The 21,270-nt window shown below is 42.0% G+C and overlaps 1 long non-coding RNA gene across 1 annotated transcript in view; it reads left to right on the top strand.

Moving 5' to 3' along the window:
• LOC140725879 (uncharacterized) overlaps positions 1-21,270 on the top strand; it is a 56,205-nt gene that overhangs the window by 17,845 nt on the left and 17,090 nt on the right. The window contains exon 2 of the long non-coding RNA XR_012098498.1: positions 20,682-20,747. This is a non-coding gene — a long non-coding RNA (uncharacterized lncRNA). The remainder of the gene's footprint in view (positions 1-20,681; positions 20,748-21,270) is intronic.

Raw genomic sequence — 21,270 nt, 5'->3', positions numbered from 1 at the left:
TTCTTACTTCAGTTCTAAAAGACCGCCCCCTCGATTTTGAGGCTGTGCCTTCTAGTTCTGGATACCCCACTAGACGGAATATTCTCTACACATCCATGTTATCAAGTCCTGTTGACAATACTTCAAGCACGGCCTGACTAGTGCCTTATAAATCTTCCGTATTATCTTTGTTTTTATATTCTATTCCCCTTGAAATAAATGCCAACATTGCATTTGCCTTCTTTACCACAGACTCAACCTGTAAATTAACCTTCTGGGAGTCTTGCATGAAGACTCCCTAGTCCATTTGCACCTCTGATGTAAGAATTTTCTCCCCATTTAGATAATAGTCTACACTGTTGTTCCTTTTACCAAAATATATCATCATACATTTCACACCCTATATTCCATCTACCACTTTTTGCCCATTCTTCCAATTTGTCTAAGTCCTGTACAATCGCATTGCTTCCTCACCACTACCTACCCCTCCACCTATCTTTGGGTATCATTGGCAAACATTGCCACAAAGCCATCAATTCTGCTATCTAAATCACTGACAAGCAATATGAACAGTAGTGGTCCCTATACTGACCCCTGAGAAACGCCACCAGAAATGCCCTATTTATTCTCACTTGCTGCCTCCTGCCTGTCAGCCGTTCTGCTTTCCATGCCTGTATATTTCCAGTAATACCGTAGGATTTTAACTTGTTAAGCAGCCTCGTGTGAGGCACCTCATCAAATGCCTTCTGAAAATCTTAAGTAAATGACATCCACAACCTCTCCTTTGAGTGCGATTAGAGCCTGTAATTTGTATTTTGATACTGTGTTTTTGGACCGACTGAGTAACCTGGTGCTTTTGCTGAATCTGAAAGGATTCGGTGTGATTGAGGACGGAATGTGCTGAATGGTGGAGCGCAAACCCATGATCAGCTCCAGTCCTCGAGCAACTCACGGATCAAACACAAGCAAGGTTGTAATCAATGGGGGTGAGAGCGGAAGGCAAGTGGGTGTCCAGCTCCATCTGAATTTTGGATCTCTGCCTGTGTTTGACCAGTCTCCCTCCCACTGGCTGCTGCCGGAGGAAGGTTTTCTTTGAAGGGGTTCCATAGTTTTTCTGTATCTGTGGGAAGATGAATCTCAGGATTGTGTACTCCTTACATACTTTGATAATAGATGCACTTTGAATTTTTGAACCAGTATTCAGTAGGTTTCAATGGGATTCCAACACCCGTGTTCGAGCCCAGAGCTCCATGGTCATAGACACAAGAAGTACTGCAGATACTGGAAATCCAGAGCAATGTGCACAATATGCTGGAGGAGCTCTGTGGGTCAGACAGCACCTATCGTCGGGAATAAATAGTCAACGTTTCAGGCCGAGACCCTTCATCAGGACTAGACCAAGCTCCATAGTCAGGTTCCTACTCTCAGTTGTGCATCACTCCATACATAAATCTCATCAAAAGCCAACAAATCCCTGAATTAAATTCCTAACTGTCTTCAATCTCTATCACCTTGATTAGATTCTAAACTGCAACTCATGGCAGAAATCCATTACTCTATATGTAAACCCATCTGGACCCCTCAGGACTGTAACTCATCTGTTTATGTACAAACCTCCTGTACGCTTTGATTACATTCCAACCTGTCAATCACTCCTGAATATTTTGACTCTTCAAGAGCAGCTTTGCTCCATCCACCACAATAGGCATGACCTCCCTGTAATGGACTCTTCCGGCCAGTGTGAGGCGCCAGAGAGCACAGGGCCCGAGGTTTTTAAGAGCACCTGAATTGGTTAATTGTTGTTTAATATGTCGTTAATTGTTTAGCATTGATTGTGTTTTTCTCGAGTGACTTGCTCTTTGTAATGCGGTCTCCTGGTGTTTGCTGTTTAAACTTGTTAGTCTATTTTGATAGGCTTGAGGATTCTGTATTACTTGTATTATTTAAGCAGATGCCCGATTAGTGCTAATCGTGGCGTTCTAGTTTTGAGAACATTACTTCTTGCACTGTTGAGCCACTGATTTTCTTTTGGAATTTTAACGAATAAACTCTTGTCTCTGTCTCTAAATTGGAGTCTGTCTTTTCCTCTGGGAAGGAGAATCCAAAAATTGGAGGCAAGGGGTAAAAGGGGAAAGAATTAAAAGGGACCTGAGAGGCAATTTGTTTGCACAGAGGGTGGTGAGTATATGGAATGAGATGCCAAAGGAAAGGACAATGTAGTAGTTTCATTTAAGAAGTAGTTTGACAGGGAGATGTTGTTGTTCTGCTGAACAGGGTGGACATGTGATGTTAGTGGCAGAACGTGTGGTGACTCTTGCGGGCTGCCTCTAGCACATCCTTGGCTGCGCTGGTTGTCAACACAAACTTTCACTATGTTTTGATGGGTTCCTTCAGCTTGTTATAGCCAGGAGGTGGTAAGGCTGATAAGCTCCCGCTACCTATTACATGCTCCAAGAGGTGTGTGTCTCAAGTCAAGTCAAGTCATTCTGATATGTCTATCCATGGCCTCCTCTACTGCCAAGATGAAGCCACACTCAAGCTGGAGGAACAACACCTTATATACCGGCTGGGTAGCCTCCAACCTGATGGCATGAACATTGACTTCTCTAACTTTCGTTAATGCCCCTCCTCCCCTTCTTACCCCATCCCTGACAATATTTAGTTGTTTGTTTTTTTTTTCTCTCTCTGCCCATCACTCTGCCTGTACTCCATCTCCCTCTGGTGCTCCCCATCCCCCTTTCTTTCTCCTGAGGCCTCCCGTCCCATGATCCTTTCCCTTCTCCAGCTCTCTATCACTTTTGCCAATCACCTTTCCAGCTCTTAGCTTCATCCCACCCCCTCCGGTCTTCTCCTATCATTTCGCATTTCCCCCTCCCCCCACTACTTTCAAATCTCTTGCTATCTTTCCCTTCAGTTAGTCCTGACGGAGGGTCTCGGCCCGAAATGTCGACAGTGCTTCTCCTTATAGATGCTGTCTGGCCTGCTGTGTTCCACCAGCATTTTGTGTGTGTTATTTCAAGTCACTTTTTATTGTTATTTCGACCATAACTGCTGGTACAGTACACAGTAAAAACGAGACAATGTTTTTCAGGACCATGGTGCTACATGAACAATACAGAAACTACAATGAACTACGTAAACCAACACAAAAACTACACTAGACTACAGACCTACCCAGGACTGCATAAAGTACACAAAACAGTGCAGGCATTACAATAAGTAATAAACAAGACAATAGGCACAGCAGAGGGCAGGAGATCGGTAGTCCGATGGCTTGGGGGAAAATCTGTTACATAATTAAACAGCTGAATGGCGGCGCCCGGGATTCTGCCAAACAGTCTCTGACAACCAAGTGCAGGTGCTGGCCTTCACTTGGTTACTAGCCCAGCCAAACAGTTTCTACAGACAGGAGAAGGGGCAACGGTGGATTGCAGGTGCCTTAAAACCAGTGGCTTTGGGCAGATGTAGCTCAGTAGCCGTGGTTGGCAGCTCATTTAGGAGAAGGAAAACTCTGATCTGAAACCTCTGCTGCCTTGCGACTGTACCCACTCATGGAGCAGGCTTCGAGAGTAAACACCAAGGAAAACTGTGCAGCTGAAATCCCTAAGGCGGGCCTACGTTGAGTTCAGAGCTGATTGACAACTCCTGCGATGCTGCTTATGCCAAACTGTATCGGTCTCTGCCATTCCATAGAACCATAGAACATTACAGCACAGAAACAGGCCCTTCGGCCCTTCTTGGCTGTGCCGAACCATTTTTCTGCCTAGTCCCACTGACCTACACCTGGCCCATATCTCTCCATACCCCTCTCATCCATGTACCTGTCCAAGATTTCTTAAATGTTAAAAGTGAGCCCGCATTGACCACTTCATCTGGCAGCTCATTCCACACTCCCACCACTCTCTGTGTGAAGAAGCTCCCCCTACTGTTCCCTTTAAACTTTTCCCTCTTTACCCTTAACCCATGTCCTCTGGTTTTTTTCTCCCCTAGCCTCAGTGGAAAAATCAAGACGTACAAACAAGCTGGATGAACTCAGCAGGTCGGGCAGCATCTGTTGAAACGAGCAGTCAACGTTTCGGGCCGAGACCCTTTGTCAGGACCTTTTGCCCGACCTGCTGAGTTCATCCAGCTTGTTTGTACGTCTTGATTTGACCGCAGCATCTGCAGTGTACTTTGTGTTTACTCAGTGGAAAAAGCCTGCTTGCATTCACTCTATCTATACCCATTATAATTTTATATACCTCTATCAAATTTCCCCTCATTCTTCTACGCTCTACATTCCTTTGGGTTATCAGATGCATGGAGAGGGGGAGCTTGCTACATGGGCAACAGCTTGCTCTCCATATCGTACTGCTCTGGCTTGTGTATCGAGACAGCTAGGATACAACAGCAATGGTCAACTCTGACCGACGGAGGCCTCAGAGTGTTTTGGTGCAAATGTGATATAAATCTAAATCTGCTCATCCTTGCTGATTTGATGCAAACGACACATTTCACTGTACATTTCAATATTTCAATACACATGTGACAAATGAAGCTCATCTTTGAATCTGAATCTGTTATTCTATACACTGTATGTGCCCTTGATTACATTCCAGTCTGTAAGTCACTCCGTTATTCTAAGCATAACTTTGGCAAGTGAACTCTTGCAAGTCAAGCGGCATTGGACTGACTTAAACGGTTTCCAGAAAGCAACCCTCGAACCAGTTTGGACATCTCATGATTCGACGTGTGATAGATGTTTGCAGTTGTTGAAAGGACACCATAAATCTCATCACAGTCTGTGTCTGTAAGAGACCAACATAAAATGAGCCCTCAGGGGTAAATTGGAGCTTGTCCTCTGGTTTTATGGACTACTTGAAGCTGTATTAGATTTCATGTCATGAATATACTTAAACTGAACAGACCGAGTTGAAACCTTGTCCACATTCCTCGTTAGGAGGGCTGGAACTCCTTGACGAGTGAGAATTAAAATTGGAATAACATGTTGAAAATGATCCCAATTATTTTCTAATTTGCAAAAAGAAGCCTAAATTTAGAGCAATTTGGGCCAGGTTTCCTATTTCACTGAAGCCTGCTCTTTCTCCCCTCACCATCTGCGACATGCCCTCTACTCATTGCTCCTGTCAGGTACAGGAACTTGAAACGTAAATTCCAAATTCACAGTTCAAAGCAAATTTATTATCGAAGTACATATGTGTCACCACATACAACACTGAGATTCATTTTCTTTCGGGTATTCACGGTAAAAACAAAGAAAAGTAACAAAAGAATAATAATAAATAAATAAATAAGCTGTAAATATCAAGAACATGAGAAGAAGAGTCCTTGAAGACAAGTCCATAGGTTATGGGAACAGTTCAGTGTTGGGATAAGTGAAATTATCTCCTATGATTCAACCATCTGATGGTTCAGGGGTTAATAAGTATTCCTATTTCAGTAACAGTAAATCTGATCCTGATTCAAAATCCCAGAAGTCAGTGTTGAAAGGTGCACAAGATGTCAGAGATGAAAAAGGTTTAGCATCTCTGGTTGGTTGGATTTAAGAAGTTTTTCAAAGACACAAGCAGGTAAGAAATAATGTTCAGTCCAGCTGAAGGGTCTAGACCAGGGGTGTCAAACTCATTTTAGGTCATGGGCCGGATTGAGCAAAATGCAGCTTCATGCGGGCCGGATCAGTCGGACGCGTGCGAACGCAGCTTTCGTTGCCTCCGTTTTTTCAGCCTGCTCTCATGTGTCTCAGTCTCTGCTATAACTACAAAGTGTTTCACTTTACAAATTCCGTTTCTTATGAAGAAGACTGCCGAGCAAGACTGCCGAATAAACACTAAAAACCCTGAAAACCTGGTACCTGAATAAACTCAGCATTAGCCATATCATACGCCATAGGCGCTTCGATTACTGGGGCCAGCTTTAATAGTAATTAGATATTATCTCGCGGGCCAAAGATAATTCCACCACGGGCCAGATTTGGCCCGCGGGCCTTGATTTTGACATATATGGTCTAGACCCTGTTGGATGCCAGTATTTTCACAATTCAAAGATTCTTCAGAAGTCAAGAAAGTCAAGAAAGAGACACAAAACTTGTTGCTTATGGCCATTTTATTAAGTGTTACAAAACAAAGCCCAAACAAGCAAAGACAAAGAAAAACCGTCATGGTCATTTTGTACTCAGACCGGAGATAACAACATTCCAGTGATAATAACAATTAACCTGTAAAACAGCCAGATTCAAGCAGCATGAGACCTGCCACAGAAAACTGAAACGTTTCCAGAAAATATAAAAGCAACTATAATCATAATTGCTGGAAAATTCACTGAACAATTATACATATACACTGTAGGTAACTATATGAAAATAGAAGCATGCATAGGAAAGTTCAACTACAAAAAAAACAAGAAAAATAGCATTTCTACACCCTAATCCAGAATCAGAATCGGTTTAATGTCACTCTCTTGAAATTTGTTGTTTTGTAGCAGCAGTACATTGCAATACATAATGATGAAAACTGTAAATTACAGTAAGAAGTGTATATACAGTCCATATAAAAAGTATTTCACCCCCCCCCCCAGAAGTTTTCGTGTTTTATTGTTCTACAACATTGAATCACAGTGGATTTAATCTGGCTTTTTTTGATGCTGATCAGCAGAGAAAGACACTCTCGTGCCAATGTGAAAACAGATCTCTACAAAGTGATCTAAATTAATTACAAATATAAACCACAAAATAATTGATTGCGTAAATACTCACATCATTCAAGTCAATATTTAGCAGATACACATTTGGCAGCAATTACAGCCTTGAGTCTGTGTTGATAGGTCTCTATCAGCTTTGCATATCTGGACACTGCAATTTTTCCCCTTTCTTCTTTACAAAACTGTTCAAGCACTGTCAGATTGCATGGGGATCGTGAGTGAACAGCCCTTTTCAAGTCCAGCCACAAATTCTCAATTGGATTGAGGTCTGGACTCTGACTTGGCCACTCCAGGATATTAACTTTGTTGTTTTTAAGCCATTCCTGTGCAGCTTTGGCTTTATGCTTGGGGTCATTGTCTTGCTGGAAAATAAATCTTCTCCAAAATCGCAGTTCTCTTACAGACTGCATCAGGTTTTCCTCCAGGATTTCCCTGTATTTTGCTGCATTCATTTTACCCTCTACCTTCACAAGCCTTCCAGAGTCTGATGCAGTGAAGCATCCCCACAGCATGATGCACCATCAAGCTTCATTGTAGGAGATGGAATGTTTGATGATGTGTGGTGTTTGGCTTACGCTAACTTAACGTTTAGTCTGATGGTCAAAATTTTCAATTTTGGTTTCATCAGACCATAAAACTTTCTTCTAACTGACTTCAGAGTCTCCTGCATGTCTTCTGGCAAAATCTAGCTGAGATTTCATGTGAGTTTTTTTCAACAGTGGCTTTTTCTTTGCCACTCCACCAGAAAGCTGCGACTGGTGAAGCACCCGGACAACAGATGTTTGAGCAGTCTCTCCCATCTCATTAACTGGAGTCTGTAGCTCCTCCAGAATTGTCATAGGTCGTTTGGCAGCCTCCCTCACTAGTCCCCTTCTTGCACGGGCACTCAGTTTAAGAGGATGGCCTGCTCTAGGCAGATTTACAGCTGTGCCATATTCTTTCCATTTCTTGATGATTGACTTAATTGTACTCCAAGGGATATTCGGTGACTTGGAAATCTTCTTGTATCCATCTTCTGACTTGAGCTTTTTAATAACTTTTTTTGTAGAGTAGCTTGGAGTGTTACTTTGTCTTCATGTAGTTTTTTCCAGGATGCTGACTCACCAGCAGTTGGACCTTCCAGATAGAGGTGTCTTTTTACTGCAATCAATTCAAACACCTTGACTATACAGGGTGATCTCGGTTTAACTAATTATATGACTTCTAAAATCAATTGGCTGCAGCAGTGATGATTTGCTGTGTCGTATTAAAGGGGGTGAACACTTACACAATCAATTATTTTGTGTTTTATATTTGTAATTAATTCAGATCACCTTGTAGAGATCTGTTTTCTCTGACACAAAAGAGTAAAATAAAAGCCATATTAAATTTACTGTGATTCAAACTTGTAAAACAAAAGTTGTTGTGAATAATTTTTCTTTCTTTTTCAAACTTTTTATTCAATTTTTCAAAAATGAATACATGGTGGTCACAATAGTACAAAGGGAGTGGGAGTACATTATTGGCAATTAACACATGCAAGTAGAAACTATAATTAACACCAATATAATTGACCTCCCAAACTCTTGATATAAACATGATATAAAGAGATAAAAAGATGGAAAAAAAACAAATTAAAAAAAACAAAAACAAAGTAAACTAAACTAAGCAGAACTAAAACTTCACTAAACAAAGCTGGGCTCTTCTATTATATTGGATAAAATCGTTAATGTCGTCAACTGCACTCCTCCCCTCTAATTAATAAATAATATAAAGGAATCAGAAAAGGTCAAATTACATTCTATGAACGTATTGGATAAATGGCCTCCAAGTTTCTTCAAATTTAACCGAGGGATCAAAGGTTCCACTTCTAATTTTTTCTAAGTTTAAACAGGATTTGGTTTGGAAAAAACCATTGAGATGTAGTTGGAGGATTCATCTCTTTCCAATTCAATAAAATAGATCTTCTAGCCATTAAAGTAACAAATGCAATCATCCGCCGATCTGAAGAGGGCAGATCAACCATTGGTAAGCCAAAAATTGCAGTGATAGGATGAGGTTTTAAATCAATGTGCAAAACTGTAGAGATTGTATCAAAAATATCTTTCCAATATTTTTCCAAAAGAGGACAAGACCAAAACATATGAGTCAAAGAGGCTACCTCAGAATGACATCTAACACAGATTGGATTTACATGAGAGTAAAAACGAGCTAATTTATCTTTAGACATATGAGCCCTATGCACCACTTTAAATTGAATCAACATATGTTTAGCACAAATAGAAGAAGAGTTAACTAATTGAAGAATTTTCTCCCATTTCTCTATAGGTAAAGAAAGTTGAAGTTCCTTCTCCCATTCATTTTTAATTTTATCAGATATATCTGACTATTTTCATAATCATATCATAAATGATTGCTATTAAACCCTTTTGATAAGGGTTTAAGCCTAAAAATTTTCCATGATATCGGTTGGATATGAAATCGGAAAAGTAGATGACATCATATTCAAAAAATCTCTTATCTGTAAATATCTAAAAAAAATGGGATTTGGGCGAATTATATTTATTAGACAACTGTTCAAAGGACATGAAACAGTTATCCAAAAATAAATCATGAAAACATACTATACCCTTCATTTTCCATACCAAAAAGGCTTGATCCATGACAGAGGGTTGAAAAAAATTAGATATAATGGGACTTGATAAAATAAATTTATTCAAGCCAAAAAATTTACGAAACTGAAAACATATTCATAATGTATGTTTAATTATTGGATTAACCATTTGTTTATTCAATTTAGAAAGAACAAAGGGAAGCAAAGTCCATAAGATGGAAACCAGTGAAAATCCTTGTACAGAATTACATTCAAGGTTAACCCATTGTGGACTTACATTAATATCCACATCTTGTGTCCAAAATATTAAATATCGAATATTAATTGCCCAGTAATAAAATCTTAAATTTGGCAGTGCCAGGCCACCATTCTTTTTGGATTTCTGCAAGTATTTTTTACTTAACCTAGAATTTTTATTCTGCCATATGAAAGATGAAATTTTAGAGTCAATAGTATCAAAAAAGGATTTAGGAATAAAGATTGATACCGCTTGGAAAAGATATAAGAATTTAGGTAAAATAATCATCTTAATAGCATTAATTTGACCAATCAGTGATATAGACAGTGAGGATCATCTAGTAAGCGATTGTTTAACCTGGTCTATTAAAGGTAAAAAATTGACGTTAAATAAATCCTTATGTTTTTTTAGTAATTTTAACACCTAGGTAAGTAAAATAATCCATAACCAATCTAAATGGTAAATGTCTATAAATTGGAACTTGCATATTTAAAGGGAAAAGTTCACTCTTATTAAGATTCAGTTTGTAACCAGAAAAGTTACTAAACTGAGTGAGCAGGGATATAACAGCAGGAATGGATTTCTCAGGATTCGAAATATATAGTAGCAAATCATCAGCGTATAATGATAACTTGTGTATCACATTCCCAAGGGAAATGCCAAGTATAGTAGGTGAGTCATGAATAGCAATAGCTAGAGGTTCCAGGGCAATATCAAATAGCAATGGGCTAAGGGGACAGCCTTGTCTCGTGCCACGAAACAACTGAAAAAAGGGAGATCTTATATTATTGGTAAGTACCAAAGCCAAAGAGGTATAATATATCAATTTAATCCAAGATATAAATTGTGGGCTAAAATTAAATTTCTCAAGTGTACTAAATAAGTATGGCCATTCAACTCTATCAAACGCTTTCTCTGCATCCAATAAGATGACACATTCTGGAATTCTAGATGAGGGAGTATTAATAATATTCATTAATTTCCTAATATTAAAGGATGAATAGCGATTTTTAATAAATCCGGTCTGATCAACAGAAATAATTTGAGGCAATACATTCTCCAATCCAGGATGAATAATTTTTATAGGCAGTGTATATATCGTCGTTGTAGGTCGCATCCGTAATTTCCAGTTGGCGGACGATTTCCCTCCACGCCGCTCTGACATTGGGAAATCATGTACTCGGCAGGTTACAGCAGTGGTTTGCCTTTGCCTACTGCCGGGGGAGTTTAAAGAGATCACCACCTCTTGTTGTGGATGACCAGGACGTCTAAGTGTCTTGTGGTGCTCTTAGCGCTCCACCAACGCCTGCTGGCCTGCCTTCTTGACCGTTGGACCATTAGGCGGTCTCCGTGTATATATAGTTAAATTAAATAAGTAGTGCAAAAAGTGAAAAACATACTGAGTTAGTGCCCGGGAATCAATCTCCTTTCAGAAATCTGATGGCAGAGGGGAAGAAACTGTTCCTGATTCGTTGTGTGTGCCTTCAGGCTCCTGATCCCCAAGAACCCCAAACGTCGACAATTCCCTCTCCCTCCGCAGATGCTGCTCGACCTGCTGAATTCCTCCAGAAGTTTGTTGCTCCGGATTTTGGCATCTTGAAATACTTGTATGGAGCTTTTAACTCCTCAGGCTTTGAGGAGAAATTTAGTGAAGTTTTGAACATTAAAAGCACAAATAATGAAAGGAAGTTTAGGGCATTCAGCCCTATATCTCTGCTCCAACTTTCAAACAGGAGTCATAGAGTGAGACAGCATGGAATCAGACCCTCCGTGCTCAGCTTGTCCATGCTTTCACTGTGCTCCTATTTGCCCACATTTGACCCGGAAACATGGTTCCAGGACAATATCCCATGAACCACTTACCTCCAGGCCATGCAACTCAGGGACTTGTGCCAATATTATTTTGTGACTGCATGTACGATCGTAACCTTGTGTGCTGCGTGTGACTGCGTTTTGTACGTTGGCCCTGGAGGAATGAAGTTTTGTTCAGCTGTATACACATGTATGGTTGAATGACAATTAAAATTGAACTTGAACTGCACACTACGTGCAATCTGAACTATACGTATTTTATTATCTTTTTTTGTAGTAATATTATGCTTTATTTGCTGTGTGAGATTAATGTGTAAGTTTTCATAAATAAAACGATGGGGCGTTTTATGTTTTGGAGAATCTGTAGCAACTCATTTATTGAACACCAAAAAACTGACCACAAAGTGTGATAAAAGTGCTTTGTGTAATTACCTCATCACATCAGACAGCCTCTTAAAGTGAAACCCCAACTCAACATCAGTATTTGTGAATTATGTATACTTCACCAATTACATGACCCTGCATATGTTTCGTGGGTGCACTGTGGTCTGGAGAAACATTGTGCTCCTCAAGGCTGCCCGCTTAGCCCACTGCTCCACTCCCTCTACATCCAGGACTGTGTGGCTAGGCACGGCTCATACACCATCTCTAAATTCACCGATAACTCAACTGTTTCATAGGCTCTCAGATAGTGACAAGGAGACATACAGGAGGGAGATAGATCAGTTGATTAAGTGGTGTCACAACCATAACCTTGCACTCATTACAGTAAGAACAATTGTCTTCAAGAAGGGGAAGGTTTTGGACTTCAGGAAGGGATGTCCAGGGAATACACACCAGTCCGTATTGAGGGTTCAGCAGTGGACAGGGTGAGCAGTTTCAAGTTCTTGGGTGTCAGCATCTCTGAGGATCTATCCTGGGCCCAACATATTGATGCTATTACGAAGAAGGCACGTCATTGGCAAAATTGGAAAATTTGAGGAGATTTGGAAAATTTCTATAGATGTACTGTGGAGGACATTCTAACTGGCTGCATCACTGTCTGGTATGGAGGGCCACTGGACAGGATCAGAAAAATCTACAGACAATTGTACAGTCTGTCATCTCTATCATGGGCACTAGCCACCCTACCATTGAGGACATCTTCAAAAGATGATGATTCAAAACGGTGGCATCAATCATTAACAACCCCCCCACTACCCTTGACAGGTCCTCTTCTCAGTGCTAACATCAAGGAGGAGGCACAGGAGCCTGAAGAAACACACTTAATGCTTTAGGAACAGCTTCTTCCCCTCTGCCATCAAATTACTGACCAGACAATGAACCCATACAGACTACCTCACTATTTTTGCATTACTTATTTAATTTATTTTTAAAATATATTTCTTATTGTAATTTAGAGCATTTGCTTTGTTATTGCTCTGTACAGCTGCCACAATCAATCTAATTCACAACAATAAACCTAATTCTGATTCTGTGTCATCAGACTCTGAGACCTGTTTACTAATGGACCTTAGAAATGAAGAAGAAAACCTGTAACTCTGAGTGGAGTCATTGGGTCGCCATCATGACGGTGTTTTTTCAGCAGGCTTTCTTGTTTTTACGAGTCTGAGTTGCTTGACACTCAACCCAGCACGGATGGAAAGCGTGCAAGGGAGCCGGCTGGACTCAAACTCAGGAGCTTTCGCTCTGAAGTCCAGCGCTGATGCCACTACGCCACCAGCCAGCGGAACCTTAGAAATAACATCCACCCATCCACAAATTGCTGGAGGAACTCAGCAGGTCAGGCAGCACCTGTGGAGGGGAAATGAATGTCAACATTCCAGGCTGAGATCCTTCATCAGGACTCAAGGCCTTAGAAATATTATCCCTCCTGGTCAAAGACACAAGTCCCCTGCTTCTTGTTCAACACCATGCCCCTTTACATCAACCAAAGTTCAAAGTAAATTTATTGTCAAAGTACATATGTAGCACCATATACAACTCTGAGATTTATTTTCTTGTGGGCATATTCAATAAATCTATAGAATCATAACTATAACAGAATTAATGAAAGACCACACCAACTTGGGGGTTCAACCAGAGTGTAGAAGATAAATAAACAGTGCAAGTAAAGAAAGAAAAATAACAATGATAAATAAATAAACAATAAATATTGAGAACATAGTGCCTAGTCTGGCTACAAGGGGCAACCTTGAGGGAGTGCTGCACTGTTGGAGATGCCAGCTGAAGAGGCTAAGTCCGGGTTCCACCTGTCCTCTCTGGATAGAAGTTAACAGATAGTAGTGGTTATGACTCAGTCCATCCCAAACATTGAGCACGTCTATATAAAACACAGTTGCAGGAAAGCAGAATTTAACTCAAGTGGAAAACTTTGAAATCACCACCACTAAGGTGAGCCTGAAAAAAAAAAAGACTATGAGAAGGGATTTTCAAAGAGACAGTATAATATGCTTGTGAGCTGAGGAACTCCTGTCCGAGGATAGGTGTGTCTGCTTTGAGCGCACCTGTCCGTTATTTATGATACTCCCTCAGGCATAACCATTTAATAGTGCTGTAAATGTTGCATCACCCCCTGCTTGAAGTCCTGGGATTGCTTTCAACATGCCTCATCTCAGTAACACAGGCAAGCTGTCAACGTGGGGAGAACTCGGACTGCAAAACATAGATTTGAAGTCTTCCATCAGGCAGGCAGTTCCTCTGTGCAAACAGTTGTGAGCAATTTGTTTGATGGATATTCCATTCTGACAACCCTGCCTTGGTGAAAGGCACAGTTGAAGAGTCATTGTGTTATAGAAACAGTAATCAATGAATCACAATGAGGCAACTGGGAAATTTAAGACAAAGAACGTGGGAACAGATATAGGCTATTCTGTTCATGAAGTCTGCTCCGCCATTCGATCGTGGCTGAGGAGTGAGGTGGGTGGGTGGGGAAACGGGGATGGAGTAAGAAGCTGGGAGGTGATAGGTGGGAAAAAATAAAGGGCTGAAGAAGAAGGTATCTGTTAGGAGAGGAAAGTGGACCATGGGGAAAAGGGAAGGAGGAGGGGTACCAGAGGGAAGTGATAGGCAGGTGAGGAGAAAATAAGGGGTAAGAGGGGAACCAGAATGAGGAATGGAAAAGAGAGAAGGGGAGTGAGTATCAAAAGCTTGGCTCAGACAATCTATATAAGACTATAAGACACAGGAGTAGAATTAGGCTGTTTGGCCCATTGAATCTGCTCCACCATTCCATCATGGCTGATTTATTATCCCACTCAACCTCATTCTCCTGCATTCTCCTCACAACCTTTAACTCTCTAACAAATCTAGATCTTATCAATCTCTGCTGTAAATATATCTAATGACTTAGCCTCCACTTCAGTCTGCAGCTGTATTCACCACCTTCTGGCTAAAGAAATCCCCCCTCATTTCCGTTCTAAATGGAAATGTTTGTATTTGGAGGTTGTGCCCTCTGGTCCTAGAATCTCCCACTATGGGAAATACCCTCTCTACCTCCACTCTCTCCAGGCTTTTCAATATTCGATAGGTTTCAATGAGATCCTCCCTCATTCTTCGAAACTCTGGTGAGTATAGGCCCAGAGCCATCAGACATGCTATATACATTAATCCTTTCATTTCCAGGATCATTGTCACGAACCTTCTGTGGACCATCTCCAATGCCCCGCACATCCTTTCTTAGACCAGGGTTGGGTGGGGGTGGGACGGAGTGCTCAAAACTGCTCACAATACTCCAAGTGCAATTTGAGCAAGGGCTTAAATTAGAATAAATATATTAGTGATTTAAAAACAATGGTAGCATTGACAAAGTGTGTTACTGCTGTGGAAAAGATGCAGGCAGGAGTTGTGCAGAGCAGATTTATGATGGACTGAGTTCTGGAGAGAGTTGAATAGAATGAGACTTCATTCAGTGGAGCACAGGAGAAAAGGGGATGATCTTATAGAAGTGTATGAGCGGCATAGATAAGGTGAATGTGTGCAGTCTTTTCCTCATGGTTGGAGGATCAAGGACGAGAGGACTTAGGGTTTATGGTGAGAGCTGTAAGATTATTAGGAATCTGAGGGGCAACCTTTACACCTGGCTGTAGTTTCACAGCTGTTTGTAAGGAGTTGGTACATTTTCCCCAAGACCGTGTTGGTTTCCTCCAGGTACTCCTGTTTCTTCCCACTTTCTATAGACAGATGGGTTAGTAGGTGATCGGCAACATGGGTGAAATTGGATGGCATGGGTCACTGGGCTAGAAGGGTTTGTTACTGTGCTGTATCTCTAAATAAAATGACGGCAGCAGCCTCTGGAGGTTCAACAAGTAGTGCAAATGTGTGTCTCAAACATCCTTCTTGTGATCGTAAGACCTTGTTGGCCATCGGTAATACAAACTACTGCAAGTCCGGTTCTTGGTTCATTGGCAAAACTGACGGAGGCCTTGGATGTTATGCGGACTAGGCTCTCATGCCACGGCCTCACTTGTTACAGCCGTGCAGATGAATAAGCGCTGGAGGTAGTGAAGGACAGAAGAGAGTGGCGGTGGTCACTCTGGAATTTGGGTTGGGTTGGGGGCTAGCCCCTACGTGCCAGCTCTCCCATGGGTGCTGTCCTCCGGTGTTCGCTCCCTGGAAGACAAGTTGGATTGCCTTCGTCTGCAGCTGGCCCAGCGTGAGCTGAGGAACTGCTGTGTGGTTGTTCTTGCAGAAATATCATCTCTTGTTAATGAGAGGTCAGAGGAGAACAGCCAGACTGGTTCAAGCTGACGGGAAGGTGACAGTAACTCAAATAAACATGTGTTACAACAGTGGTGTGCAGAAGAGCATCTCTGAATGCACAACATGTTGAATCTTGAAGTGGGTGGGCTAAAACCGCAGAAGACCATGAATATGCACTCAGGGGCCACCTTATTAGGTATGGGAGGTATCGAATCAGTTTCAATATCATTGGTTTTTTTTAACTCAGTGGCAGCAGTAAAATGCAATACATGATAATATAGAAAAAGATAAATAAGTAAATCAATTACAGTAGGTATATATATGTGTATATTAAATAGTTAAATTAAAAATAGTGCAAAACCAGAAATAATTTTAAAAGTGAGGTAGTGTTCATGGGCTCAATATCCATTTAGGGATTAGATAGCCGAGGAAAATGAAGCTGTTCCTGAATTGCTGAGTGTGTGCCTTCAGGCTTTTGTACCTCCTTCCTGATGGTAACAGTGAGAAAAGGGCATGTCCTGAGTGATGAGGGTCCTTAATAATGGACGTCACCTTTCTGAGGCACTGCTCCTTGAAGATGTCTTGGATACTACTGAGCCTAGTACCCAAGATAGAGCTGACTAATTTTACAACTTTCAGTAGCTTCTTTCGATCCTGTGAAGTGCCTCCCCTCCTCCTCCCCCCCACCAGACAGAGATATAGCCTGTCAGAATGCTCTCCACGGTACGTCTGTATAAGTTTTCGAGTGTTTTAGGCGACAAACCAAATGTCCTTAAACTCCAAATGAAATATAGCCACTGCCTTACCTTCTTTATTGCTGCCTCGATATTTTTGGACCAGGTTAGATCCTCAGAGATCTTGACACCCAGGAACTTGAAATTGCTCACTCTCTCCACTTCTGATCCCTCTATGAGAATCCCTCATCCTCCCCTTCCTGAAGTCCACCGTAAGCTCTGGTCTTACTGACGTTGAGTGTAAGGTTGTTGCTGCGACACCACTCAACTAGGTGGTATATCTCATTCCTGTTTGCCCTTGCGTCTCCACCTGAGATTCTGTCAACAATGGTTGTATCATCAGCATATTTACGGATGCCATTTGAGCTATGCCTAGCCACACAGTTATAGGTATAGAGAGAGAAGAGCAGTGGGATAAGCACACATCCCTGAGGTGTACTAGTGTAGAACATCAACAAGGAGGAGATATTATTACCTATCTGCCCAGATTGTGATCTTCTGGGTAAGAAGTTGAGGATTCAATTGTGGAGAGAGGTACAGAGGTCCAGGTTCTGTTGCTTTTCAATCAGTACTGTGGGAATGATGGTGTTAAACGCTGAGCTATTGTCAATGAACAGCATTCTGACATAGGTGTTTGTGATTGTCCAGGTGATCTAAGGCCATGTGAAGAGCCATTGAGATTGTCTGCTGTAGACCTATTGTGGCTATAGGCAAATTGCAATGGGTCCAGGTCCTTATTGAGACAAGAGATGATTCTAGCCATAGCCAACTTCTCAAAGTATTTCATCACCGTAGATGTGAGTGCTACTGGACAACATTCATTAAGGCAGCTCACCCTGCTCTTCTTGGGCACTGGTTTAATTGTTGCCGTTTTGATGCAAGTGGGAACTTCCAAACGCAGAAACGAGAGGTTGAAAGTGTCCTTGAATACTCCTAACAAAATCTGTTGGCAGTTTTCAGAGCCTTACCAGGTATTCCTGCTGCCTTACGAGAGTTCACCCTCCTGAAAGACAGCCCAATATTGGCCTCGGAGACTGAGATCACAGGGTCATCAGGTGCAGCAGGGATCTTCACATCTGTAGTTACATTCTCCCTTCCAAAGTGGGCATAAAAGCTGTGGAGTTCATCTGATAGTGAAGCATTACTGACATTCATGCTGTTGGGTTTCACTTTGTAGAAAGTAACTTCCTACAAACCCTGCCAGAGTTGATGAGTATCCACGATGCCTCCAACCTTGCTCGGAATTGTTTCTTCACTCTTAAAATAGCCCTTTGCAAGTCATACCTTGTTTTCTGGTACAGACTTTTTTTGATACCTAATAAAGTTGCCACTGTGTGTAGAACAGTACAGCACAGTACAGGACCTTCAGCCCACCATATTGTGCCAACCTTTTAACCTACTCCAAAATCAATCTAACCCTTCCCTCCTACATAAGCCTCTGTTTTTTCTATCATCTACATGCCTGTCTAAGAGTGTTTTAAATGTCCTTAATGGATCTGCCTCAACCACTGCCCTCAGCAGTGACTCCCAGGCTCTTACCACACTCTAAAAAACAGAATCTCTGAAATCTCCCCAAACTTTCCTTCACTCACCTTATAAGAATATCCTATTAAGTTCAACACCCTTTAAGCAAGTGAAGTTGAACCTATCCTGCCATTCAATCAGGTTATGGTGGAGCTCCTTGCCATTGAACTGAGGGTGAAACTAATGAGCACTAGAACAGGGAGGAACCATCACACCCCCCCATGTCTCCCATTGAAACTTAGGTCTCAGTATCTGAAGATGGTGTGCGGGCTGCCTCCAGGGGTGTGAATCTAAGGAAAGCATCCGGTCCAGACAGAGTACCTGGCCGAGTACTGAAGACCTGTGCTGAGTAACTGGCTGGTGTATTCATGGATATCTTCAACCTCTAGCGAGGTATCCTGTCTCAATGGCTATTGCCCAGTGGCGCTTTATCCATGGTGATAAGGTGTTTTGAGAGGCTGGTGTTGAATGGTGACTTCGATCTGCTCCAATTCACCTACTGAAGCAACAGGTCTACAGCAGAATCTATCTCGTTGGCTCTTTATACAACCCTGGAACATCTGGACAGCAAAGACTTATACATCAGGATGCTCTTTATTGAGCACAGCTTGGCACTTAACACCCTCATCCCCTCTGAACTAATCAATAAATTCCAAGGCATGGACCTTAATACACCCTTGTGCAATTGGAATCTGGATTTCCTAATTACTAGACTCCAGTCACTTTGGATTGACAAAAACATCTCTGTCAGCGCAGGAACTCCACTGGATGTGTGGCCCTGCTTACTCACTTTATACCTATAACCGTGTAGCTAAGTGCAGCTCTAACACCATATAAAACGTTCTCTGATGACTCGACAGCTATGGGCTGTATCAAAGGTGGTGATGAATCAGTGTACGGGGGGAGACTGAACGTTTTGTTGAGTGGTGTAATAACAACAACCTCTCACTCAGAGTCAATAAGACCAAGGAACTGATTGTAGACCAGGAGAGGGAATCCGGAGGTCCATGAGCCAGTAATCATCCGAGGATCAGAGGTGGAGAGGGTCAGTAACTTTAAATTTCTGGGTGTCACTACTTAGAAGACCTGTTATAGAAATATTATTGCAAAGAAAGTGCCTGTACTTCCTCAGGAGTCTACGGAGGTTTGGCATGTCATTGAAAACCTTGGCAAACTTCTATAGACATGTGGTGGAAAGTGTGTTGACTGGGTGCATTACTGCTTGGTGTGGGAACACCAATGCCTTTGAGCGAAAAATCCTACAAAAGGTAGTGGATTCGGCACAGTACATCACGGGTAAAATCCTTCTGACCATTGAGCACATCTACATGAAACATTGCCATAGAAAAGCACCATCCATTATCGAAGATCCTCACCACCCAGGCTGTACTCTCTTCTCACTGCTGCCTTCGGGTAGAAGGTACAGATGCCTCAGGACTCACACCAGTAGGTTCAAGCCCTCAACCATCAGGCTCTTGAACAAAAGGGGATAGCTGGGGGATATTTAAGGCATCCGTTATATTGTTACTTGATGCTCGTTATTTATTGCTATTTATTTATATCGGCATTTGCACAGTTTGTTTACAGTTACTGTTCTATAGATTTGCTAAGTATGCCCACGGAGAAAGAATCTCAGGGTTGTATGTGGGGACATGTATTTACTCTGGTAATAAATTTTACTTTGAATTTTGAGCTGGTGCCAGGACACCATTTAGAAACATAGAAACATAGGAAACCTAAGGCACAATACAGGCCCTTTGGCCCACAAAGTTGTGCCGAACATGTCCCTACCTTAGAAATTACTCAGCTTACCCATAGCCCTCTATTTTTCTAAGCTCCATGTACCTATCCAAAAGTCTCTTGAAGGACCCTATCGTACCTGCCTCCAACACTGTTGCTGGCAGCCCATTCCATGTACTCACCACTCTCTGTGTAAAAAACGTACCCCTGACATCTCCTCTGTACCTACTCCCCAGCACCTTAAACCTGTGTCCTCTTGTGTCAGCCATTTCAGCCCTGGGAAAAAGCCTCTGACTATCCACACGATCAATGCCTCTCATCATCTTGTACACCTCTATCAGGTCACCTCTCATCCTCCATCACTCCAATGAGAAAAGTCCAAGTTCATTCAACCTGTTTTCATAAGGCATGTTCCCCAATCCAGGCAACATCCTTGTAAATCTCCTCTGCACCCTTTCTACTGTTTCCATATCCTTTCTGTAGTGAGGCGACCAGAACTGAGCACAGTACTCCAGGTGGGGTCTGACCATAGTAGAATTTAGCTCTATGAGATCTTGTCAATCCTCAGTCAATGGGGATCAGGACCCAGAGCTGTTAATCACATGAAAAAGACTCCTTATGGTCCTAATGATGTGTAACTTTGACTGTTTATTCCCCTCAATAGATACTGCATGACTTGTGGATTGAAAAGTGGGGCAGACTCGATGTTGATGATGAGGACCATATGCAGGCGAGTGATAGATAAATGCAGTTGAGGGAATAGGCAAGAGGGTAGGGGTGGGGGATTGGGCAGGAGTGGAAGGGCATCATCTCCTTCCCACCCTTCCCTCTTCCCCTTTTATTCTGGCTTCTGTTCTTCACCTCTCCAGTCCTGATGAAGTGTCACAGCTCAAAGTTCACTACACTCTGCAGATGTTGCCTGATGATACACTCACTAAGCTCCACGCTATCCAGGAGAAAACAGCCCACCTGTTGGTGCCTGACCCATTGAGATCCTCATTGTGTGTGTCCAGCATCTGCAAAATCTCTTGTGTCTGTGGATCTTCCCTGGCTGAGTGCAGCTCCTACACTCAGTAAGCTGAACGCTATCCGGGACAAAGCATTCCACTGGAATGACACCCCCTGCACCCATTCCACTCATCACCCAATGCAATCCAAGTTAAATAGAAGTGTTGTTTTCTCTTATGTTGATTGGGAGTCTATAGACTATGATCAGTTCCTTTAAAAATAAAATCATTTCATGGCAATTGTCC

Source organism: Hemitrygon akajei, chromosome 4 (assembly GCF_048418815.1).
Source record: "Hemitrygon akajei chromosome 4, sHemAka1.3, whole genome shotgun sequence".
In the NCBI taxonomy this organism is placed as follows: Eukaryota; Metazoa; Chordata; class Chondrichthyes; order Myliobatiformes; family Dasyatidae; genus Hemitrygon; species Hemitrygon akajei.
The sequence above is the reverse complement of the archived record's forward strand: the minus strand, read 5'-3'. Positions and strand labels throughout refer to the sequence as shown.